General features: G+C 39.2%; 2 pseudogenes; both read right to left on the bottom strand.

Annotated features, from left to right (window-relative positions):
* Window positions 1–23,365: 23,365 nt before the first annotated feature.
* Window positions 23,366–24,578, bottom strand: LOC143672052 (ribonucleoside-diphosphate reductase subunit M2 pseudogene; annotated as a pseudogene).
* Window positions 24,579–26,313: 1,735 nt separating this feature from the next.
* On the bottom strand, window positions 26,314–27,193 carry LOC143672051 (14-3-3 protein eta pseudogene; annotated as a pseudogene).
* Between the last annotated feature and the right edge of the window lie 235 nt (window positions 27,194–27,428).

The following is a 27,428-nucleotide window of genomic DNA, read 5'->3' as shown; positions in this document are numbered from 1 at the left end:
TGTCTTTTTGTTTCTGACATTTCATTCAACATACAGTCCTTAAGGTTCATTCACCTAGTTACATGCCTCACAACTTCATTCCTTCTTGGGGTTGCTCAGTAATCCATTGTATGTATACACCATAGTTGCCCCTTCCATGCCTCAGTCGTTGTACTCTTAGGCCATCTCCATCCATTCCAAATCCTGAACACTGCCACCATTAACACCAATGTGCAAATGTCCATTCCTGTTCCCACACTCAGTTCCTCCAGGTATATACTGAGCAACAGGGTTTCAGGATCATATGGCAACCCCACCCCTAGCATCCTGTGGAACCACCACACAGCCCTCCAAAGGCCTGCACCTCTCAGTTTCCCTCCTGACACTGAATAGGTACGTCTCTTTCTCCGCATTTTGTCTAGCACTTGTTTCTCTCTGTTCATATATTTTGTATATGCTGTATGGTAGGTGTCATACTTCATTCTTTTTCCATGTGACTATACTGTTATTGCAGCACCATTTATTGAATTTTGGGGGGGGGGGAGGATGAGTGCATGGGCTGGGAATTGAACTCGGATCTCCTACATGGCAGGTGAGAATTCTACCACTGAACTACTCTTGCACCCCTAAACTAACCTTGCATGCCTCTGTTCTTTTTTTTTTTTTTTTTTTGCATGGGCAGGCACCGGGAATCGAACCCATGGCATGGCAGGCAAGAACTCTGCAACTGAGCCACTGTTGCCCACCTTTGTTTATTTTTAAACAGTTTTATTTGCACATCATACAATCCGACCTAAGTAAATAGCCATGCCTTGGCCAACATAATTTATATGAAGGCATTTCCTTTCCCTCCCAAAGGATATATACACTTCCCCATGCCTCCACATGTTGATATTTAGTTTTGGCATAGTGCCTTTTTTTGCACTCATGGAGACATATTACAATGTTACTGTTGACTATAGATCCTAGCTTGCATCGATTGCACTTTTTCCTGAATACCGTTCAATTCCAACACCCTGCAATGATGACATATATTTGTTCTCCCTCATGCAAAAACTTTTTTTTTTTAATTTGTGTATTTAATCACCATCATAGTCCTTTCTAGGCATTCCTAAGTTATACAATCTCAGATTTTATCCTGTAATTTTCCTTCTAATTTCATACATGCCCCCAGCCCTTCTCCCTCAATCATACTCACATTCAGCTCCGTTCAGTGTACTTATATTATTGTGCTACAATCAGGTAGTATTGTGCTATCCATTTCCGAATTTTTACAAGCAGTCCTGTAGCACAACCTGTATTCCTTCAGCACCAAATGCCCAATCTCTGCCCTATTTCTATCTCCTGATAACCTGTGATCTTAACTTCAATTCTCAAAGTTCACTCATTAATATTACTTCATATTAGACCATATGGTATTTGTCTTTCCAGCTAATATCAGTCAGCATAATGTCCTTAAGGTTCATCCACATTGTTGCATGCTTCATGACTTTATTCTGTCTCACAGCTGCATAATATTCCATTGTATGTATTAACCATAGCTTGTTTAGCCACTCATCCGTTGATGGACATTTGGGCTGTTTCCATCTCTTGGCAATTGTAATTAATGCTGCTATAAACACGGGCGTACAAATGTCCATTTGTGTCCTTGCCTTTCTGTCCTCTGAACAGATACCTAGTAATGGGATTGCTGGATCATATGGCAGTTCTATACTTAGCTTCCTGAGGAACCATCAAACTGCCTTCCACAGTGGTTGTACCATTTTGCATTCCAACCAACAGTGGATAAGGGTGCCTTTTTCTCCACATCCTTTCCAGCACTAATTGTTTTCTGTTTCTTTTTTTTTTATAATGGCCATGCTAGTGGGTGTGAGATGATATCTCATTGTGATTTTGATTAGCAATTCCCTAATAACCAGTGAAGTTTTGCATCTTTTCCTATGCCTTTTAGCCACTTGTGTTCCCTCTTCTGAGATGTGTCTGTTTATGTATTTTGCCCATTTTTAAATAGAGTTGTTTGTCTTTTTGTTGTTGAGTATAAGAATCTCTTCATGTACTCTGTATAGTAAACCCTTATCTGATATGTGGTTTCCAAATATTGTCTCCCATTGCATAGGCTGCCTTTTTGCTTCCTTGAGAAAGTTTTTTGGTGCACAAACGTGTTTACTTTTGAAGAGATCCCATTTATTTATTTCATTTTTCAATGCTTGTTCTTTGGCTGTAAAGTCTAGGAAACAACCTCTAGACAGGTTGTGTTAGAGTATGTGCTACAGAAAATTTAGGTTTTGAACAAAATAATACTCTCTTCCTTCAGTTTCATTAGATAGGTGAAGTTCTAAAAGACAATGTCCTCCTTACCCCTGTAATCTGATTTACCTTAGTCCTGACCAGATAGGCTTTGATCTTATCTCTAATTGAAGCCTGATGTCTTTTTCAATTTCTTTAACAGTTGTTGTATGAGGCAATGCTGACTTTCAGACCTGCAGGACTCCTACTCTGAGTCTTAGGTGTCACACCTTACCCAAAATAACAAGGAAATACTATGTCATGTACATATTTAGCACAGCCTCTCAAAAGCTAGAAATAACAATTATATCTCTGGACTAAATGTGATTGATATTAGAGCTTATAATCTAGGACCCAATTTTCTTATAATTATTTTCTAAAAGAGACCACACAATATTTGCTCTTTTGTTTCTGGCTTATTTTGCATCACATAATGTCCACCAGGTTCATTCACCTTGTTGCATGCCTCATGACTTTGTTCCTTTCTGTAGCCACACAATAATCAATCCACATGTGTACACCACAGTTTGCCATTCTACCTCTCAGTCAGTGTATCCTTTATTCACCTCAAACCATTGGGCATCGTATATAACGTCCAAAGTCATCAATCCATGTCTCACATTAGCTTCACTTTGTTGTATGGTCATCAACACTCTCAAATTTATGCAATTTTCATTGCTCCCAAGAGAAAAATAACCGATAAACATACCCTCACCAAATAGAAAATCCAAACCTCCCCTTAACTCTTGTTGTTCCCCTCCATTATTTACCCTGGTATTGCTGTGGTACTGTTGATGTCCTCCTGTTAAACATAGACCATAGCATAGTTCACCTACAATATGGCAATATTACTTATAGACCGACTAATGAACTGTCTTCCCTTCTATTTACTGCCTTACATTTACGTTCAACCTCATTAGCTGACCATTCACCCATCTTTAGCTTCTCTGTATCTCTAGGTGCCCCTATATTCTATATTATAAGCCTCTGAGTTTACCTTTACCAAGATCATAACAGCGAAATCATACAGTATCTATCCTTTTGTGTCTGGCTTATTTCACACAGCATTATGTCCTCAAGGTTCATCCATCTTGTCATATGCTTCAGGACCTCATTTCATCTTAGTGCTGCATAATAGTCCATTGTGTGTATATACCACATTTTGTTTATCCACTCATCTGTTGATGGACACTTGGATTGTTTCCAACTTTTGCCAATTGTGAATAAAGCTGCTATGTGTGCAAATATTTGTTTGTGTCACTGCCTTCAGCTCTTTTTGGTATATACGGAGTAGTAGTATTACTGGGTCATAGGACAACTCCATGTTTAGTTTTCTAAGAAACTACCAAACTGTCTTCTATAGCATCTGTACCATTATACATTCCCACCAGCAGTGCATAAATGTTCTAATCTCTCCACATCCTCTCCAACATTTGTAGTTTCTTGTTTAATAGCAGCCATTCTTATAGGTGCGAGGCGATATATCATTCTAGCCTTGATCTGCATTTCCCTTATAGATAATGAAAATGAGCAACTCTTCGTGTGATTTTTAGCCATCTGTATTTACTCTTCGGAAAAATATCTATTCATACCTTTACCCATTTTATAATTGGGTTGCTTGTTCTTTTGTTGTTGAATTGTACAATTTATTTATGTGTACAGGATATCAAACATTTATCTGATATGTAATTTCCAAATATTTTCTCCCACTGAGTTGGCTGCCTCTTCACCTTTTTGACAGTCTTTTGAGGCACAGAAGCATTTGAGTTTGATGAGTTCCCATTTATCTATTTTCTCTTTTGTTACTTGTGCTTTGGGTGTAAAGTTTCGGAAGCTACCTCCTTTTACTAAAAATGTTTCCGTATATTTTCTTCTAGGAGTTTTGTGGTACTAGCGCTTATATTTAGTGATCTCAGTCTATCCTATCCTGCTATCTTCCCACACTGTACTTTTAATTAGCATTTTTTTCATTGTGAATAAGGTTGAGCATCTTTTAATATTTTAAAAATTGAACTGGCTAAAATTAAAAGCACTTTTAAGATCAAGTGTTTGCAAGGATTTGAAGCAACTGGAACCCTCACAAACTGCTGGTGGAAATGTTAAATGCTGAATCCATTTTGGAAAAGTATTTTAGAGTTCATTAAAAACTTAAAGCACATACCTACCATGTGATCCAAATATTCCACTTCTAGATATTTACCCAAGACGAAGAAAACATATGTCTAGACAAAGACTTGTACACAAATATTAATAGCATCTTTATTTATAATAGCCCCAAATTGGAATCCACCCAAATGCCCATCAATAGGTGACTAGATCAACAACATACGGTACAGCCATATAAAGGGATAGTTTCTGAGGAAACTCAGAAATTAAAAGGAAAGAACTATTGATACATCTGATAACATGGATGAGTCTCAAATCATTTTGTGAGTGAAAGAGTACGGACACAAAGGAGTAGATACAGTTAGATTAATCTCTTAAAATATTACCCACCTGTAGAGCCACAGGAATTCTCATATGTGACTGATGGAAGTGTAAATTAGTATAACTACTTTGGTAAACAGTTTGGCAGTATCTATTAAAAATGAACATATGCATTCCCAAAATATCACCTGTAGGTATATATCCAACATAGATGAGTGCTTATGACCACTAGCAGACATGTATAGGAGTATTCATAGCAGCACTATTATTAATAGACCCAAATTGGAAAAAAACAAATGTCTATCAACCATAAAATGCATAAATAAATGATGATATATCATACAATGGAATATTGTACAGTCATGAGAATAATGCAGAACACAATATAGTTAAATCTCACAAATGTAACGTTGAGCTAAGGGAACCAGGCACACACACAAAAACATACAGTATGAGTCTATTTGTAAATAAAGTTTAAAAATGGCAGCACCAAAATGTGGTGTTGAGAGTCAGTCCAGTGGTTACCTTTGGGGAGAAAGGAAATGTTAGTAATTGAAAGGAAACATAAGAAGGGATTTTGGATGCTGGTAATGTTCTTTTTTTTGACCATGGGTGGTTTCAGTTTGTGATAATTTGCCAATAATTTATTGATCTTATAATTTGTGCACTTTTCACTATATATGCAATATCCTATTAAAAAGTAGAAAGTTAGCCAGTTACATAAATTAGTCAACTATAGCAATAATCCAGGTGATAAAGAATCAATACCTGAATAATCTAAGATAGTCAAAATAAGGAGAGAGACACAAGGGCTGAATGAGTGAGTGGATGCGGATGTTAGAGAGAGGAAGGAGTTAAGGACAAAGTTCAGGATTCTGATTTGGGCATCTGGGTAAATGATGGGGGAATTGGTTAAGATAGGGAATTTGGAAGATGTGAGACTAGGTGAATTGGTAATGAAATCTGACTGGGACATAAGTTCATAGTGTCTATGGGTCACCCAAGTGGAGGGGTACTAGCAGGAAGCTTAAAAGTGAAGGCTAAGCACACTCTCATCAGTGAGGCTGGAAGGGGAAAGGCCGATCTCTTCTCGGCCCAAAGGGAAGAGGGAAAAATGATTAAAGAACTGCCATATTTCTTTGAATTTAAGGTGTCCTCTCCCAGGTACAACTGAAAAAATTGGGACCTGGCCGGGTGCAGCCCTTACAGACCCATTCACTCAATTGTACTGTATCAGTATTTTCTTTAATTAACTATGCTGTGAGCTGGATCCACCAGACCTTAGGAAAGTGGCTAGAATGCGATGGTACCATGGATTATGATGAGGATACATACAATAACCCAAATCTTCAGTCTCAACTCAGCATCACCAATAACAACTCCAAGAATAAAGTTTATTTAAAGCTGAACAGCTTGAGAGCTGATGACATGGCCATGTATTATTGTGAGAAAGACACAGTGAGAAGAAGTCAGGGTGAGCTCAGACAACAAACCTTCCCCAAGGGTGCAGGAGGGAGCTGGGTTGCAGGGGGTGCACGGGATAACCAGGGGGTATTCAGGAGCTATCTCTAAGAGTAGGTGTAGAGAAGGGCTCAAGAGAATTTTCCTGGCCTTGCTTAGGGTTCTCTCTTCTTGCTTCACAACATATAACTCCATAACATGTAAGCAGTGCTATTTTAAACCTGTCTTAGTTTGTTAAAACTACCAGAATGCAATATACAAGAAATGGAATGACTCTTAAAAAAGGTAATTCGTTAAGTTGCAAGTTATAGTTCTAAAACCATGAAAATGTCCAACAAGAAGTTGCCTTCATTCAAGAAAGGCTGATGCCATCCAGAATACCTCTGTCAGCTGGGAAGACATGTGACTGGCATCTGCTGGTCCCTTGCTTGTGGGCCCCACTGCTTTTAGCCTCTCTTTCCTGTGGGGGTTCCTCACTTGGCTAGATTTCATCTCTTGGCTTCCCTTGGCTCTCTCCAGGTTCTGGCTTGCTTAGCATCTCATGGGAAGGTGCATGGCAACGTCTACTGGCCTCTGCTCATGTCTAGGCATCTGCTCTCTCTGTTGGCACTCCAAGCATCTCCAAACATCCATGTTTCTGTCAGCTCTGAAGCAATTGTTCTCCAAGCATCTGCATCTGAGGTTTCTCCAAAATGTTTCCCCTTTTAAAGGACTCTAGTAACTAATCAAGACCCATGTTGAACGGGTAGAGTCACATCTCCACCTAACCAAAAGGTCACACCCAAAACTGGGTGTCACGTCTACATGGAAACAATCCAATCAAAGTTTCCCACCCTAAACAATAGGCCTGGCCACATAAGATTGGATCAGGATTAAAACATGGCTTTTCTGGAGTACATTATAGTTGCAAACTGGCACAGTATCCAAGATACAAACAAAAACACTTTCTTGGTTACTAAAATTTGTGCTTTAAAACATACATACATATGTATGTATATTAAAATAAATTAATATATTTATGTATGTATATAAAATTTTATATAAATTGTGGAAATTGTCCTGTCTTTTGAATACGCCTGAAAATGTGGGGAAAAAAACATGCATTTACCATCCCTGTGAAGTTATTTCCCTCAATGTAACACATTTCTGAAAACGTTCAGACAAAATAATCTCCCACCGTTATGTAGAGCCCCATGTCTTCAGGAAAAAGGAGGAGGTAGGAAAGCCTGACCCTCCCTAGGAGCAGCATCTAAGTGCCTCACTCTGTTCCCTCCATCAAAGATCAGGTCCCTGCACTTATATTAAGATCCTTATAAATTATGATTCTATTACATAAAATGCCATCATTGTAACACATCCACACTTTTTCAATATATATTAATAGATGTATAATAAAAATATATAATCTAAATTAGTAGGTTCACAATTTATCATTTCTAGTCTAAATAGCATTCCTGATAACAATTTATATTTACTAAATGCATTTATTTTGATTTTTCATGCCTGTGCCTATTAATCATTTGTCACATATTCTTTTTCCCTAAAATCATCAAATGTTTTTCTTTAAATGTAATATTAAGCTCTTTGTAATACAGATGGCTCAAAAACATATAAAAAGATGTTCAACTTCACTAGCAATTAAGGAAATGCAAATCAAAACCACAATGAGATTTCATTTCATACCTACAAGAAAGGCCATTATTAAAAAAGCAGAAAACTACAAGTGCTGGAGAGGATGTGTAGAAATAGGTACACTCATTCACTGTTGGTGGGAATTTTAGAATGCTGCAATTTCTCTAGAAGGCTGTTTGACAGTTGCTCAGGAAGCTAAGTATAGTCCAGCAATCTCATGACTAGGTATATATTCAGAGGAACTGAAAGTAGGAACATGAATGCCGTTTGCACACCAAACTTATCACAGCATTATTTACAATTGCAAAGATATAGAAACATCCCAAATGTCCATCAATGGATGAGTGGAGAAACAAACTGGTATATACATATAATGGAATATCACACAGTAGGAAGACAGAATAAGATCATGAAACATGAAACAACGTGGATGAACCTTGAGGACATGAAGTTGCACAAAATAAGCCAGAGACAATAGGACAAATACTGTATGGTTTCACTAACATGAACTAACTATAATGAGCAAACTCCAAGAGTAAAATTTGAGAACACATGTTAACAGGATATAGAAAGAGGATAGGGTTTGAGCACTTGATCCTGAAGTGGTACATAAAGTTCATCAAGATTGATTGCAAAAAAGGGAACATAAGTTCACATCCTTAGTAAAGAGCAGCCAAAAGATAGAAGAAATGAGGAAGAAGGATTTAAAAATCCATCAAGAAATGAACACAATGCATGAAGACATGAGCACCAGCACAAAAGTTTCACAAAACAAAGAAAAAATCATTGCCGGTATAATGAGTTGAACCACATCCCCCCAACAAAGATATGTTGACATCCTAAGTTCCCCAGAATGTGACATTATTTGGAAGTAAAGTGGTTGCACATGTAATTAGTTAAGTTCAGAAGAGATCATCTCTCAGAAGAGATCATTTCACCCCTGAAATGAGGTGGGCCCTTAATCCAGTATGACTGATGTTCTTATAGGAAGAGGAGATGAGACCTACAGGGGAGAAGGCCATGCAGAGATGGAGACATCGACTACAGTTATGCTGTGACAAGCCATGGAGAATCAAGGGTAGTCAGACACCACCAGAAGCAGGGAAGGATTGTTCTTTAGAGCTATCAGTGAGAACATGGCCCTGCCAACATCTTGATTTCAGATTTCTGAACTTCAGAACTATGAGAAAATAAATTTCTGTTGTTTTACGCCAAAAAAAAAAAGATTGATTGCAAAGATCCTGAAATAGGTGGCATGATACTATGTGATGGTTGCATAATATTGTAAGTATAACGAACAAAGTTGAATGTGAATATGGTTGGAAAAGGAAGGCTAAGGACATTATGGCACCAGAAGGAAAGGTAGGGGACAAAAAGTGGGACTGTATAACAGCGCTATCTAAAGTGCACAATGGTGAGGATTAAATGAACAAATATAAGAAAGTTTTTACTTGAGGGAGTACAATTGAACATCATTGCAAGGTGTCAAAAGTGCATTGGTATATGGAAAAATACAATTAATGCAAGCTAAGATCTATGGTTAACAATAATATTGTAGTGTTCTTTCATTAATTGTAACAAAGGCAATATGCCAACTACATGTCAACAAGAGAAAAAGAGGAGGATATAAGGGAGGGTTATGTAATTCTTGTTTTTTTTTCTTTTTGTTTCTTTTTTCTTTTTTTTTTTTTACTCTTTTCTCCCTTTCTTTCTTTGCAGAAGAAATGTAGATGTTCTTATATAGATTGTGGTGGTGAATATATAACTATATGCTTATACCAGAAACCATGTACACTTAGGATGGATTGTGTGGTATGTGACTAAAGTGGTTTAAAAATAAACAGAAGAATACAAGTGCTGGGAAAAAAAAAGTGAGGGTTGATTTTTTTATTCTGGATAAGATGATGTAAGCAAATACATTCCTTTATCTCCCACTGAACCAGTAGTGAGTTTACCGTTTTTCTTCCTCTAGTAAAGTTGGTAAAGACAACAATAGATGCCAATAATGAAATGACACAGATGTTGGAATTATCTGAAAAGAACTCTAAAGTAGCTATCATAAAAATACTCAAATGAGAAACATCAAAACTCTGGAAACAATTTTTAAAATAGAAAGTACCAGCAAGGAAATAAAAATATACAAAGATCTGAATGGAATTTTTAGAATTGTAAGTTCTAATTTGAAATAAAAAAAAATTTTGCTGAATGGACTCATAGCAGAATAGAGATGGCAGAGGAATAAATAAATAAATAAAATAAGTGAGGGGTCTGGAACCAGAGCTTCCTGGGTTCAAATTCTGGTACCACAATTTACTAGTTCTATGACCCTAAACAAGTTATTACCTGTGATGGTTAAGTTCATATGTCAAGTTGGCCAGGTGATGCTGCCCAATTGTCTGACCAGGCAAGCACTGGCCTATCTGTTAATGCAAGGACATTTCATGGCTGGTTAATACACCAGAAGGCTGGTTTATAAAATCATTAGTCAGTTGATTGCCTCTTCGACTGATTACATCTATGATGAACTAAAAGAGTGTCTTCCACAATGAGAGAATTCAATCACCTGGATTTAATCCAATCAGTTGAATCAGCAAGCCAGCCTTTCCTGGAGAGTTCATTAACAACCTTCATCGGAGTTGCCAGCTAGCAGCCTGCCCTACTTGAACTTGGACTTGTGCATCTCCACAAGTTGTATGAGACACCTTTATAATATTTCACATTTATAGATACCTCCTGTTGACTCTGTTTCTCTAGAGAACCCTAGCACACCACCTCTCTTTGCTTTAGTTTCCTCAATCATCAAATGGACATTAATTGTTCTCACCTCCCAGAAGATTTGTTGTGGTGAAGATTAAAGGAGGTTAGACATATAATATGCTTAGAACAGTGCCTGGCATGTTGTACATGCTCAATAAATGTGCATGTCCAGTGGAAAGCTCAATATAAGGGCCTGGAGCACAGGAGATGGGTGACAGGACTGAAGAAATCAAGTGGTAAATAATTTCTGTGTGTATTTGGATATTTATAGTCATAAGAAGAAAAGCACCATGACTTGATATTTTTAATCTATCCAACTCACCCAGTCACCACCCTTCCCTTCCTTACCTCAGTCCTGACCTCCTTCCTGTTTTCACACCATTCCTCGCTCTTGGTGCTGGTTCTATTTTAGGCCCCAGGCCTACCCTTTAATTTATTGACTGGTGTATTAGTTTCTTAGCTGCTAAAACAAATGCTACTCAATGGGTCAGCTTAAACAATGAGAATTTATTTTTTCACAGTTTTGAGGCTAGGAGAAGTCCAAAATTCAGGCATCAGCAAAGTAATGCTCTCTCAGAAAATAATGCATTTCTCTCAGAAGACTATGGCTGGCTGCCAGGGATCCCTGGCTCTTGACTTTTCTGTCACATGGCAGTGCACATGGCTATGTTTTCTCCTTCTGGTTCCATTAATTTTCAGCTTCTAGCTACACCCTGTAGCTTCTCTTTCTGGGTTAATTTTTTTTATTCAGCCACTTGGGACTAAGGCCACCCTTATTCAGTTTGGCTAGACCTTGACTAATAACATTTTCAAATGTCTTGTTTACGAGTAGGCTCATACTCACAGGACCAGGGGTTTGGGCCTGAACATGTCTTTTGTGGGGGTGTGATTCAATTCCCAACAACTGATTGTACCTTCTCCAAACTCATGTGTTGTTTAAGCTGTTCTCTGCCTTGGCTGTGGATCAAAATCTCTTGGATATTTTGCTATGAGCCTGGACTCTTAAAATATATCAATTTCATGAAAGACCAGGAAAAAGGCTAGGGAACTCCTCTAGATTAAAGGAGACTAAAGAAACATGATAACTAAATGCAATGCATGGATTTTGAATGGGGCAGAGGGGACTAGCTATGCGGCCATTATTGGAATAGTTAAGGAAAATTGAATATAAACTGTATGGAGGAGAATGTCCTTGCTCCTAGAAGATATACACTGGAATATTTAAGAGTGAAATATCATGATTTTTGCCCTAACTTTCAAGTATTCAGCAAAATAAGAATATCTTATATAACAATAATTATATATATTTATGCACAAACCATTTTAGTCAGTAGTGTACTACGTAGGTAGATAAATGGAGATGGTAAAATATTAACAATTGGTGAATCTGGATGAGGGTATATGGGTACTCATTATACTATTCTTACACTTTTCTGTAGGTTTGAATTTTTTCAAAATTAAGAAGGAGTAATAGAAAAATCAACTGGGAAAGATTTTTCAAAATGTATGTGGCCTTGTTGTGGCCCTGTATTATTCAGGGTTCTCTAGGGAAACAGAACTGATAAGAGATATCTGTAAATATTATGAGATTTATAAAATTATCTTATGGAACTGTGGAGATACACAAGTCCAAATTCCATAGGGCTGGCTGCAAACTGGGAACTCCAGTGAAGGTTTTTTTTTTTTTAATTTTTTTATTAATTAAAATTTGTTTTTAAATATGACAAGAAAAAAACACAAACATTCTTAACATATGATCATTCTGTTCTACATATATAATCAGTAATTCACAATATCATCACATAGTTTTGTATTCATCATCATGATCATTTCTTAGAACATTTGCATCAATTCAGAAAAGGAAATAAAAAGACAACAGAGAAAAAATTCATACATACCATACCCCTTATCCCTCCCTTTCATTGATCACTATCATTTCAATCTAAGTTTATTTTAACATTTGTTCCCCCTATTATTTATTTATTTATTATCTTCTTAAATTATTTTATTTTATTTTTTTAAATACCAAACAAATGCAAACATTCCTATTTTGATCATTCCATTCTACATATATAATCAGTAATTCACAATATCATCACATAGTTGCATATTCATCATCATGATCATTTCTTGGAACATTTGCATCTATTCAGAAAAAGAAAACAAAAACAGAAAAAAACTTTATACATACCATACCCCTTACCCCTCCCTTTCATTGATCACTAGCATTTCAAACTAAATTTATTTTAACATTTGTTCCCATTATACAGTCATCTTCAAGAAACATGGCTACTGGAACACAGCTCTACATTTTCAGGCAGTTCCTGCCAGCCTCTCCATTACATCTTGACTAACAAGTTGATATCTACTTAATGTGTAAGAATAACCTCCAGGATAACCTCTCGACTCTGTTTGGAGTCTCTCAGCCATTGACTCCAGTGAAGGTTTCTGATGAATTTGATAAGAAAAGCTGGTTGGTTGAAGTAGAGATGAAAATTCTCTCTTCTGACTGCTGAGGTCATTACTTCTCCTTTTAAAGCTTTCAACTGATTGGATGAGATGTCTCATTGCTAAAGGCAATCTCCTCAGTTGACTTTAGAAGATGTAATCAACTTACTAGTGATTTAAGTACATGAAATGTCCTCACAATAACAGGCCAGTGCTTGCTTGACCAAGCAACTAAGCACCATTACCTGGCCAAGTTGATAGAAGAGCCTAACCATCACAGACCCCAAATGAAGGCATTAGACTTCCTCTGGGTGGGGCCTAGGGACCTGCATTTAAAAAGTTCCAGGACCCCAGTGAAGAAGCACCATTGTGAAAATTCCATCTCAGATCCATCTTTTGCCTCCTCTAGTTCTTGACTCCCTTTAGGACACAAACCCTGGCACTAGCTCCTTTGGCAGTGTCCCAGCTGGGCCTTCCCCCAGCCCCCTAAGGAGAAGATACAGATAGGGAGTGGGGATAGTAAGAAGCGAACTGAGCTGAGGATAGATCCTGGGGTACTCCAATATTTATCAGATGGGCAGAGAGAATGGATTGCATGAAAGAGACTGAGAAGGTAGGGCCAGGGAAGTAGGAAGGAAACTCCAAGAGTGTATTTAAAGGAAGATGGAAATATGTGACATAATTCTTCTTGTGCTTGGTCTAGACATTGCATCAGAATGAGGAGAACTAAGTTTCCATATTATTTCAAAAGTGGATATTTGGTCCGAAAGAGTTCCTTGGTAAGCTCCTATTCTCAAGCTGATACTCTGTACCACAAAGGTGCCTGAAATTTCAGACTGGGGAAACTTGTTTTCTAAAAGTAAGGTCTTTTGGAGATACATGCTGTCAAATCCCAGAGAGGAAATTAACAGGTCAGGGTGTTTGCCTCTGCTTCCCCTCCTCCTGGCAGTTTCTGAGATAGAATTTATTGTTTCTTGGAAATATATGAAATCATTTCAGGATCAGAGAAAACGCATCTATTTGTCATTTGCAGAGGTCAGGGCGGGGGCGGGAGTCTGGCGTTTACTCATCTTTGGCATCTTGATACCTTTGGTGGGAGTGATAGAGGGGAATACAGGCTATGAGAGAAAGAGTGACCTTAAGGAAGGAAAGTGAAAAACTGCCACCCTCTCCTTCACTGACTGGTTTCATCATAGCTGAGGCTTTCCAGTCAGTCACCTGTCATCTGCCCCCACAGGCTCTGCTAAAAGATGTCTCGGCCCAGGTGTGGTACATCTTTTTCACCTTTTATAAAGCCCAGTGAGGCTGGCATTTTAGAAATGAAAAATGAGAGAAAAATCCAGAAATAAAGACCCTAAAGACAGTTGAGCTGCACACTAGTCCCTCCAATCCCTGCTGCTTTTTACAGCAGACCATATGAGCATTTCAGAAGGCAAGTCTTACCCTGACACTATCATGTTTAAACTTTCAAATCGTTTCTCATTGCCTTTAGGAACAAGTCCAAAATTCTAAGAATGATATACACAATCTGATGCCGGCTGACTTTTCCTTGTCACAGATTATGTCTCCTTCACACACCATATACTCCAGCTGCCAAATGTCTCCTCAGGCTATGCTTTATTTACCTCTGAACTGTTGCACATGCATGGCTAACCATCAGCCCTCAAGTAAAGCATAGCAGTTAGGGCAGCAGCTCCAAAGTCAAACTGCCTAGGTTTACTGCAAGATGTGAGCAAATGTCTTATCCCTTATGCCTTCATCTCCTCAGTTGTAAAATGGGGCTACCAACAGGGGTGCTGTGAGGGTCAGATGAGAGGATCTGTGTAAAGTGCACAAAGCACACAATACATGTTCATTGTTACTCAACAAAATTGATTCGCTACCCAATAAATGGGAGACACTTTCTATGAATTTATTATACTATTTCCAGTTTACTGGGAAGGCAGACATGTACATAGGACATTATAATACAGTGTGATTGAAGCAAAGTGAACTGGAAGCAACTCTTGGGCCTTCTTCTTTCTACTTCTTTTTCAGCTGGACTCACCTTGGATGTTAACTCAGATTCAATTCCCAGAACCCCAAGGCTTGGGGAAGATAACAAAAAAGTAAAAAGAATTTCCAACCCAGGGCTAGTATTCAGCCTTTAGGCACTGGTATAATCATACCGGGTGCTAAAATATCAAAATACTTTTGTACCAATTGACAAACGTCCTGAATCCCGTCTGCCCTCCAAGTCCCCCACATCATGTACTCTGACTCTCAGAAGCACTAATGGCCACCCACAGGGGCTACTCCCTCTCATGCTGGGGCACATGGGCGCCAGCCAGCAGAGCTCTGTTCTTTTGCTCTTATTCCCTTTTCTCCACTCCCCATCCCAAACTTAACATCTCTGGATCTTGCGAGCAAACATGAACTCCCCAGTGTTTGGCAAGGCTGCGTGTTTTACTTTGATTTTAATTAGAGAAGTTGTATGTTTACAGAAAAATCATGCAGAAAGTGCAGAGTTCCCATAGACCTCCCTCACACACAGTTTTCCCAATTATTAGCACTTTACATTAGTGTGGTACCTTTGTTAAAATTGATGAAACAATATTATTATAATTATACAATTAAATATAACCCATAGTTTACATTGGGGTTCACTGATTGTGTTGTACACCCCTATGGCTTTTTTACATTTTTTTAAATTCTAGAAACATATATTCAACCTAAAATGTTCACTTTTAATCATATTCAAATATACAATTCAGTGGTGTTAGCTGCATTCACAATGCTTTGCTGCCAATCACCACCATCCACTGCTAAAATATTTCCATCACCCCATAAAAGAAACTCTGTACCAATAAAGCATTAATAAAGCTTATTCCCCAACCTACCCTCGTGCCTGGTATAAACAGTATTCTAGTTTCTGAATCCATGAAATGGATTATTCTAATTCTTTCATATCAGTGAGATCATACAATATTTATATCAGTTTCACAAAAGATGATTCCAAAAGGAATACAATGACCTTGCAAAACTCTGCCTCCCCTATAGATATAAGCAGCCAAATCTGCCTAAAAGTTTTCAGTGGTGATTAGGTTTTAAATTTCAGGTGAGCTATCAAAGTCAAAGACATATTTCAGATACAGACATGACAAATAGTTTCTAGATGGTCTTTCTTTGTCTTGAAATATTTTACTGCACATTGTTCATTTTAATACTTTAAAGTGTTAACTCTGAGATGTAGTCCCTGAACTGTTACTTAAGTTTGTATGCAGCTCATGATATGCCAGAGATTTCCTTGAGTGCCAGGACCTAATAAATATAAAGAAACCAACATATAAAGAACCTTTCACAGTCTTTGCCAATTTGCTCTCATTGGCTGTTGCTCTCCTTCAGTGTTTAGGCCTCCTATCAAGAAGATCAGTGTTCTAGTTTGCTAGCTGCCAGAATATGATATACCAGAAATGGAATGACTTTTAAAAAGGGGAATTTACTGAGTTGCAAATTTACAGCTTTAAGGCTGCGAAAATGTCCTAATTAAAGCAAGTCTTTTAATGTCCAAATTAATGCACTAGCAATAGGTTACCTTCACTCAAGCAAGGCCAATGGAGTTCAGGGTTTCTCTTCTCAACTGGAGAGGTACTGGCGAATATGGCAATGTCTGCTAGCTTTCTCTGCAGCCTTCTTATTTCATGATGCTCCCCCAGGGGTGTTTTCCTTCTTCATCTCCAAAGGTCTCTCACAGCTCTGTCATTCTCTCCAAAATGCTTCCTCTTTTAAAGGATTCCAGTAAACAAATCAAGATCCACCTGGGAGTGGGTGGAACCACATCTCCCTCTAATCAAAGGTTAATACCAACAATTGGGTGAGTCACATCTCTGTGGAGATAATCTAATCAAGTTTCCAACTTACAGTACTGAATAGGGATTAAAAAATGGGTGCCTCCATGAGGCGGATCAGGATTAAAACACAGCATTTCTAGGCACATAATCCTTTCAAACTGGCACAAACAACCTGAGGAGACTGTGCAGGACATGATCCTCTCTGTCTTTTCTGAGCATATGTGGTGTCCCAGGGCCCAGGTCCCCTCCTAAACTGCCTGAAAAAAACCTACTTCAGCCAAGAACAAAGGTCAAGAAGCTAAACAATCTCCCCAGAGGAGTAAGAATATAACCACAGATGTAAAAACAGCATTGTTGTTATCTTAGTCTTAAACACTAATCTTAGTAAAACATCAGGTCTTAGGCCCCTTTAGTGATTATGCTAGAGGCCTGATGTTCTCAAACTATATGGAAAGTCTTTGTTATAAGATCTTATTTTGCTCTTTGTACTTCCCCTGTTCCTTGCAAGGTGCTATTCCTGCAGACTGGCCACCACCAGAGAACCTCTTCTGTTCGTAAATACCAATAAATCTATGTCTACTTCTGTGCCTGGCATGTTTTTCAGTCTCATAGCAGCACCAGCCCACGCACCGCATGAACTTGGTTTGTGCCTGAAAAATTGATGAGCCAGGCAGAAGACCAACGCTACCATGAGCAGTAGGCATGGGTGTGGGGAAGGAGAACTTGGTGGGGGAAATCCAAGGTTGGTCTGTATCATCCATGTGGGGACGGGTGGCTACCCTCCTGGATGAAGGGGAACCACAACAAGAATATGGGGACAACCTGAAAACTCTGGTGGAGTTGTTAATTGTTTTCCAACCGATAGCAGGGCAGCTAAATCTTAGCAAAAAGAGAGAATACCAAGTAGCAGTGGCCATAACCTGGGCCCCTTTTTGGAGCCTTATGTATGGCCCCAGAGTCAGAAAAGGTGGTAAAACAACAGCCTGCCATCTAGAGGGGAAATTAAGATTAGAAAGGGATATACAGTTAGCTCAAGTGGATGTGAAAGATACTTTAACCAAGCACTTATACAGTGTAGATGACCAATTAGAAAGTTTAGTCTGTAGATATGCTCGAGCCCATGGTCAAAGATTACTCTGAGTTTGAGTCCAGGGAATACTATCTGATCTAGGATGGGACCCAAAAGCTTGGGATTCTTCATCTCATGATGAAGAGGAGGAAAAGGAAGAAGTATGGGAAGTGGAAGACCAGGAGAGCCCAAGCAAGTATGCCCAGTGCTATAGCAAAAAATAAAAATAGCATAGGAGTGACCTGCCATATTATTCCATATTACTGCTGCTGAATTAAGTGACCACAGGCAGTATTATAGGCAGAAAGCCAGGGAGTCATTACCTGATTAGTTCTTATGATTATGGGACATAGGAGCTGAGGGTGTAATATTGACTGAGATGGAAATGAGTAAGCTAAAATGTATCACAACACACCCATCTCTATGCCAGTACCTGCATGCCACCCTAAATCGGTAAGAAATGGTATCTTTGTTAGCTTGGCTAATAGCTGCATTCAAGACTTCCTGGTCCAATGAGGGAGACATTACACACACTACTTCCTATTGGGAATATATGGAAGAACTGCAAGATGTTTTGCAGGGTTTTGGGATGAAACATGCAATATATTCTGTGCATCTTGCAGGCCCTGACAATGAAACATTTACAGTGGGGTTGGAAGACACCATCCTGCACACCACTCCTAATCATTTTTATGGATCTCTCATGTCCAATTTGAGTCCCCTGGTGGGAAAGCTTGTTTTCAGAGCCACTCAAATGATAGCAGGTCTTAGAGAATCAGAGAGGCTCTGAAAAATAGAAGTGAGGGCCACAGAAAAAACTCCCTGAGCACATGACAGCCCTAATCTGGTGTCATGTAAGTGAATGCTTATCTAATTGCTGTGGGGACAGACAAACAATCAAACGCTGTTTTAGTTAAATTGTGTAGCAAATTATCCAAAGACAAAAGATTTGCTAAAATAAATCACCAAACAGATGAAGGGGAAGATAAACCGACTGAAAAAAAAACCCATTTCAAAACCTGAGGACCCTGTGCACCTCCCGGAAAGCTCCCTTTCTCTGGAGAGCTCATTCAAGAATACCGGATATGAGTGATAACCATGGACTCCAGGTATCAGAGACCACATGTAGAATTAACTATTTACTGGGCTCCTACTAACAAACAGAGAGTGTTGGCACTATTAGATAGTGGGGCCAAATGTACTTTAATTTGTAGAAATGTAGCCCAATTTAATGGACCCATGCTGGCCATAGACAGCTATGGGGGAAAGACACCTAGATCCAAATGGCATAATTTGATCTTACAAATTGGGAGATTGCCCACCTGGAAATACACTGTATATATATTTTTCTATACCCAAATATATATTAAGAATGGATCATCTCTTAAATTCCATATTACAAACTACCATAGGAGAATTTTGCCTATAGTAAAAAGCAGTCTTAAAGCGGAAGGTGAAATGGTCCCTTGTAAAAGTACCACAGCCTCAAAGGATTGTAGCCATTAAACAATATAAGCTCCCAGAGGGACATCAAGAGATTTCTGCAACCATTAAGGAACTAGAAAGTGTGGGAATATTAATGCCAACCCTTTAATACCAGCCCCTTTAATAGCCCTGCGTGGCCCATACAGAAACCTGATAGAACCTGGTGCATGACAATGGATTACCACGAATTAAATAAAGTAATGTGGGATTAATTAAATAAAGTAACAACAGTTCTGAGCATTTCCTCTTTACCACAAGAAATTAGCACCCATTTATGTCATTTTCACTTTGTTTTAGATTTAGCTAATATTTTCTTTAGTATTTCCTTAGATAAAGCAAGTCAACCTGCTTTTGCCTGCACCTGGGAAGGACAACAAAGGACTTTCACTATGCTCCCACAAGGCTATTCACATAGCCCGAACATTGGCCATAGCCTCATGGCAAAAGACTTGGCCAATTGGAAGAACCCTCAAATTTGTGACTTTATTTCATTATATTAATGATATTATGTTAACCAACAATTCTTTTTCAGAACTAAAAGAAATGTCAGAAGCATTAACTCTCCCATCTTGAGAGTTGGGGATGGGCAATCAATCCTGACAAGTTACAAGGCCCTGGCTGCATTGTCAAATTCTTGGGTGCTATATGGTCAGGTAAGACAAAAACTACTGCGGTAATTGATAAGGTACAATATTTTCTTATGCCACATACATCAAAGCAATTAATGGCCTTTCTAGGACTACTAGGATATTGGAGACCTTTCCTTCCCCATTTAGTTTAAATATTAAAACCATTGTGTATGCTACTTAGAAAAGTCACCCTTGAGTATTGGATGATAACCTCTCGACTCTGTTTGGAATCTCTCAGCCATTTACACTTTATTTTGTCTCATTTCACTCTTCCCCCTTTTGGTCGAGAAGGTTTTCTCAATCCCTTGATGCTGAGTCTCAGCACATTCTAGGGTTTTTCTCAGTTCCCTGATGCTGAGTCTCAGCTCATTCTAGGATTTCTGTCCCACGTTGCCAGGAAGGTCCACACCCCTGGGAGTCATGTCCCACGTAGACAAGGGGAGGGTGGTGAGTTTGCTTGTTGTGTTGGCTGGAGAGAGAGGCCACATCTGAGCACAAAAGAGGTTCTCTTGGGGGTGACTCTTAGGCCTAATTTTAAGTAGGCTTGACCTATCCCCTGTGGGGTTAAGTTTCATATGAACAACCCCCAAGACTGGGAGCTCAGCCTATAGCTTTGGTTGTCCACACTGCTTGTGAGAACATCAAGAATTCAACTTGTGGAAGTTGAATTTTCCCCCTTTCTCACCATTCCCCGGAGGGGACTTTGCAACTACTTTTTTATTCACTGTTCAAATCACTCTAGGATTTATCGAGGCATCACTCTGGACAAACCCACAAAATCTCATGTCCTACTCAAGGTTCCATGTACTTAAGGTGTTCAATTAAGCTGTCTACATAAGTTATATTAGGAAATGCACTAGTCAAAATATAAATTTTGTACCAAATAAACATTTTTTGCTTTAGTCTCACACATAAGTTGAGATTTAAAATATTAATTGCCATTTATTTTCAGCACCCTGCAGTAATGACATTCCTTTGTTCTTCCTCATGCAAAAACACTTTTTAAATTTGTACATTTCGTCACTATCATTATACACTCTAGGCATTCCTAGATTATACCATCTCAGTCTTTATTGTCTTTCTTTCTGATTTCATTTGTGCCCCCAGCCTTCCTCCATCTATCATTCTCACATGCAGCTTCATTCAGTGTTTTAACATAATTGTATTACAGTTAGGTAGTATTGTGCTGTCCATTTCTGAGTTTTTACATTCAGTCCTGTTGCACAATCTGTATCCCTTCAGCTCATTACCCAATGTTTACCCTATTTCTATCTCCTGATAACCTCTGTTCTTAACAGAAATTCTACAAGTTCACTCATTAATGTTAGTTCATGTTAGTGAGACTGTAGAGTATTTGTCCTTTTGTTTCTGGCTAATCTCAATCAGCATAATGTCCTCAACGTTCATCCATGTTGTTACATGCTGCATGACTTTATTCTGTCTTACAGCTGCAAAATATTCCATCGTATATGTATACCACAGCTTGTTTAGTCACTCGTCTGTTAATGGACATTTTGGCTGTTTCCATCTCTCGGCAACTGTAAATAATGCTGCTATAAACACTGGTGTGCAAATGTCTGTTTGTGTCCTTACCCTCATGTCTTCTGAATAGATACCTAGCAATGATATTGCCAGATCATATGGCAATTCTGTACTTAGCTTCCTAAGGAAGCACCAAATTGCCTTCCACAGCAGTTATACCATTTTACATTCCCACCAACAATGGATAAGTGTGCCTCTTTCTCCACATCCTCTCCAGCACTTGTCATTTTCTGATTTATTGATAATGGCCATTCTGGTGGGTGTGAGATGATATCTCATTGGGGTTTTGATTTGCATTTCCTTAATAGCCATGGAAGTTGAGCATCTTTTCATGTGCCTTTTGGCTATTTGTATTTCTTCTTCTGAGAAGTGTCTGTTCATGTCTTTTGCCCATTTTGTAATTGGGTTGTCTGTCTTCTTGTTGTTGAGTTGAACAGTCTCTTTATATATTCTGGATACTGGACCTTTATCTGATACATCATTTCCAAATATTGTCTCCCAATACAGTTAGGTAGTATTGTGCTGTCCACTTCTGAGTTTTTATATCCAGTCCTGTTGCACAATCTGTATCCCTTCAGCTCCAATTACCCAATATCTTACCCTATTTCTATCTCCTGATGGTAACACTAGTTTTTTGTTGAAGTTGAGGAAATCAGGTTGGCATCAGTTTTAAGAATGTTGGACATGATTGCACTGGGCAATGTCTAATCAATCGATCATGACTGTAAGACAATACTGGGTGATTATTTTCAGGAATAAACTATAGATATAATCTAAAAGGCCACATGTAGAAAGTTTCTAATTAAAAAAAAAGCACACTCAACTTTTAGGAGGACCAACTTTAGTCCTGGCTTTATCACTGAAGAGCAAGATTTTGTATGGGTCATTTTATACAAGCATGATTTGAAAAATCAATTTACTTAGATCCCATCTAAGACTCTTTGAAGATCATTTCATATAAACTAGAAGGTGAGGGAAATACAAATTGAGAAATTAAGTTATTGCCCCTCACATGTATTTAAACCGAGCTCACCAGCCATCAGCCAAGACAATGCCTCTGTTCCTGATGACTTGTGACAAGTTTTTACCCAAAAATTACCCTTTAAAGAACTAAAACCTTCTTTTCTCTTATCCCAGGATACTCTATCTCAACATGCACAGCTGTGCTACAGGATGAAATATACAACTTGTCTTCTATGTGACACTGACTGGCTAATACCTAGGTATTCACAGGATTGACTTTAAAATTGATGAAAAAGTACTTCAATTCATTAAAGAAAATAAAGCTTAGAAATAACATGATTAGTCTTCACAGGTTTACCTTTATTCACCTTGTAAATTCTGAATTGGCTCCCATTAAGTGGTAGATTGAATACTTTGCATTTGGTGTAGAAACTTAGAAAGTTAAACTACATTAGGCTTTTAGCTTGACAGTACAATGCTCATTTGCATACATAGTGCCAGTTTTATGTACAAACTAATAAGCAAACTTTAAAATTTGCTTTAAAGTAGTGAGGATGACATCTTACACCTGCCTTGTGGTAGTAACTGACTTTGAGGAACTTCTCACTTGAAAGCCAAGATTGCTGTACTACAGCTACAGCCAAGTCATCTACATCCAACATGCTTGCAAAATCCAAATGCTGACTTCACTAGTATTATTAATAGGACTAGTTTTGAAGTAGTTACACTGTTTCAAAGATGCCATCAAATATTCTTATTAGGGTAAATTTGTGTTGTAGCTGGTCGATAAGTTTCAAATATCTGATTTTTTTGGGGGGGGGCTGAGAAAGAAAAGTCATCAAAATAAGAATAAATCTTCAGTTCATTGAGAAGTCAGTATTCAAGGTAAAATAATTTTTTGTTGAACTTGACATCACTCATCCTCTGAGACTCACCCCCTCAAGTAAGTAGGTCTTCTCCTTCAGTGAAATATTATCCATAAAGTCAAATGGATTCTCTACTCTCAAAACATTGCTGAAACTCATTTCCAGCATAAGTCTGTCTGCCATGAATTCAGTGCATTACTTCATTAAAGTGCAATTCATTTTAATCAGTTTCACAGGAAAGGTCTCAGTAAGGAACTCCTGTTCTGTCATAACAGTTTTTATAATTATTTCTTTTACTATTTGTTCTGAAGTTTTGTGAAGCAGGGGTTTGAACTTTAGATAAGTGAAGTTGCCATGGAAAATGTGAGGCCAGGCATCAATCCTTGTTTCTTGAGCCAGAAGGTTGATGCAAAAGAGTCAGAAAATAGGATTCCTTCTACTGCTGCAAAGTCTACAACACGTTCTCGATATATACAGCTTCTTTGCCACCAATCCAATGCAAGGCCCAGTCTGCCTTCTTCTTTACACAGGTATCATTTCAGTTGCATTGAAGAGAAATTCCCTTTCTTTGTAATCTTTAATGTAAGTATCAATCAGGAGACTGTACATTTCAGAATGTATGTTTTTCCACGGCAATTTGGAAACCATAGAAACAGCAGGATTCTGTAATTTGAACTTCTTGGCTTAATCACTCCGCCAAGTTTTCATCTACTATGCTTTCGCTTGCTGCAAAGTAAGCCAGAACATGTGATAAAAAAAAGATCTCTCCTCAGGCTTCAGGGCTTCCCACTGCTGAAGGTCTTTGGAAAGATCCCCCTCCTTAGCTGTCCAAAACGAAGCCTCATGTTTCTTATACATCTGCAAATATCATGGTATTTGTTAGGAAAGATGACAGAGTGGCCACTATTTTCTCTCAGTATTGGTTCATCCTCCATGCCGGAGACAGGTACTTTAGTTTTCTCCTGGTTGGCAGGATCCTGGAAGACCTTCCTGGTGGTCTTGCTGGCCAGGACATGGGTGCTACTGAGGAATGGGGCCTATGCTCCTTGTCTGCCACACTGAGTCCCTTCAGGGGTCAGAGCTGGAACTGCTGCTGGTCTGCCTGTGGGGCAAGCAGGTCACAAACGGAGAGCACGGCAGGGGTGGGGACCAGACAGCACTGGCCTCTCCTACTATTTTTTTTTTTTTTTGCATGGGCAGGCATCGGGAATCAAATCCAGGTTTCCGGCATGACAGGCAAGAACTCTACCACTGAGCCACTGCCCTCTCCTACTGTTTTTAAAAGTGTATTTCCTTGATTTGGCACTGGCCCAGTTATAGCAACCCTTTAACTATTTTCTAGAATGTTGAGGAATGTGGCTCTGCCAGTTTATCAAGTTGTTCAAAGGTTCTATAAAGGAATGACACTCTGGAGTGTCTTACACTACCATAATGGTGAAACAGAATTGCTGTGTCCTTTTTTCCCCCTAGGCAACATTTATTTACCCACTGGATTCCAAAACATTTGGTTTAGAGGTCTGATATTTTATAATCACCAATCTTGATTGACATGAGTGGACACACATAGTGCTGTCAGGATACATGAGGAAAATAGCCAAAGAATTATCAAAAATAAATCCATGATTCTTAAACAATCACACCCCCTCCAAAAGTTACAAGTATCAAAAGTTTAGATTCATTGCAATGAAAAGAATGTTTGTGTATGTCATAATTTAAAGAGGCAAAACAAGATGCTACTGAAACCTCTACTGAAACCTCACATTAAACAGTTTATTATAAAGCTAATGGAAAGGAGCAAGTTGTCTCTTTGTATCAGCTTTCCTTACAAGTTTTCCATTAGCTGAAGAAAGAGGTGGGAAGGTGGAGTCATTTTTTCATGCACAAGGTATACTGCTTAACAAAATACTATCAGCTTGTTTTATTTATTTACTTTAATTACATGAGCAGGCACTGGGAATCAAACGGTCCTCTGGCATGGCAGGCAAGCATTCTTGCCTGATGAGCCACCGTGGCCTGCCCTATCAGCTTGTTTTTAAATGGATCATTTAAATATTAACTGTAAGCCTGTATTGGCTGGTGCTCCATTCTATACTTCCCCATTACTTTTGCCTAGATTTCCATAGATAGTAGGCATGGTAAAATGCCTCATTTAGAATGTACTTGTCAGCACAATTCAAAAATGGAGTTCCTGTGGGCTCAAAGCAACTATTGATCCAACAGTACTCATTCTGCTGTTTAAAACTGTTGTGTACCCCCCAAAACCCATGCTCTTTAATCCTCATTCAGTGTTGTTGGGTGGGATCTTTTTCATTATTTCCATGGAGATATGACCCACCCAATTGTGGGTAGGATCTTTTGATTAGATGTGTCTCCACCCATTCAATGCGGGGTTGCTTACTGGAGTCCTTCAAGATGGAATCACTTTGGAAAAAGCTTCAGAGCTGACACAGGCAGAGACGCTTGGCGGTGAGGAAAGAAATCACCCCCAGGGAAGCTACTTGAAACAAGAAGCCAAAGACCCCAGCAAATGCCAGCCATGTGCCTTCTCAGCTGACAGAGGTGTTCTAAACCGCTTTTCCTTTCTTGAGTCAAGGTATCTTTCACTGGATGTCTTAGTTTGGACATTTTTATAGGTTTAGAACTGTAAACTTGCAACTTAATAAATTCCCTTTTTAAAAGCTGTTCTATTTCTGATATAGTGCACTCCAGCAGCAGTAAACCAAAACACCCATGAAGATTTATCTGAAACTGCTTCCCAAGAGTCAGGGGAGCAGATCCTAGTAGCTGTGCTGCAGATACAGATGGGTACAGCACTAGATATTTAGTGATCGTGGCAAGGAAGTATCAGTGATGATGAGGGTAGTGGATGAAGGAGGGGTCAGGGAACCCAAGGATCTTCAGTCGCCTTCTTCTGCATCTTCTTCCTACCAGTGGCTGCTTCAGAAGGTGAGGTTGTCTTGTCACAACTGCATGATGAGCGTGGTGTCCTTGTTGGAATCCTCGTTTAGTGTTTCCAGCTCATCTATGACATCATCGAAGGCTTGTTTGGCTAAGCAGCAGGCCTGCTCAGGTACATTCTGGATCTAATTGTAGAAAACAGAGAAGTTGAGAGCTGGATTCAGCTGAATGGGAAGTATTGGCTGCATGTGCTCTCTGCTGATTTCAAAGGTTTCCTTGTAAGCTGCCTCAGAAAGTTCACCACTTTATTTTTCTTCTCCCCAGAGGCTACCTCTGCCAAGTAGCAGTAGTACTTGCTTTTCACTTTCAGGTAAAACATCTTGTTCTCATACTGGAAATCACTGCAGTTCTCGATGAGGAACTTGTCAAGCAGTCAAACATCATTGCAAACTGTCTCCAGCTCCTTCTCAATCTTCTCCCGATAAGCTTTATTCTTCTCCAATTTCTTTTCATTTCCATCAGCTCAAGTTTTCTGCTCAGTGCTGCTGATCACCCTCCAGGAAGACTGCCTGGCACCCAAACCACATTCTTGTAGGCCAGAGAGAGGAGATTGAGATATTCATTAAACAGAGGGGCATTAAGCTCTTCAACCGCCTTCGTGGCAGAGACATGCGGAGACCATGTCGTGGTAGCACTCTGCCTTTCGGCCAGCCGCACGCGCTGCAGCAGCTGCACTAGGTCCCTCCTCCTCGGGTAGCACTCGCAGGCCAGCTCGCTCACCTGCTTCTGTATGGCACTAGAGGATGCCACCGCGCATGCGCGCTGGCTCCCAGCCCCCGAGGGAGGGCGGGCTAGCGCCGCCGCGCATGCGCACTGGCTCCTAGCCACCAAGGGAGGTTGAGAACGCGCCGCCGCCCGCATAGTCTCGCTGGCTGGTCAGGCCTGCTGTCTGCTGTGTTCTTTTAACGTGGCCTTTCATTGAGCCCTTCCCTACTTTCCGACACACCAAGATTTTCTCCAACCATCTTGTACTTCCCTGCCCCAGCTCTGGAATAAGCCATTTCCCCAAGTGTCCATGGTTCCTTCTAGTTGTGACTGCATTTCAAACACCTCTCCCTACGCTTGGGATGTTGCGCTCACGGGGATGTGTCTCTCA

This window comes from Tamandua tetradactyla, chromosome X (genome assembly GCF_023851605.1).
Source record: "Tamandua tetradactyla isolate mTamTet1 chromosome X, mTamTet1.pri, whole genome shotgun sequence".
Taxonomy (NCBI): Eukaryota; Metazoa; Chordata; class Mammalia; order Pilosa; family Myrmecophagidae; genus Tamandua; species Tamandua tetradactyla.
The sequence above is the reverse complement of the archived record's forward strand: the minus strand, read 5'-3'. Positions and strand labels throughout refer to the sequence as shown.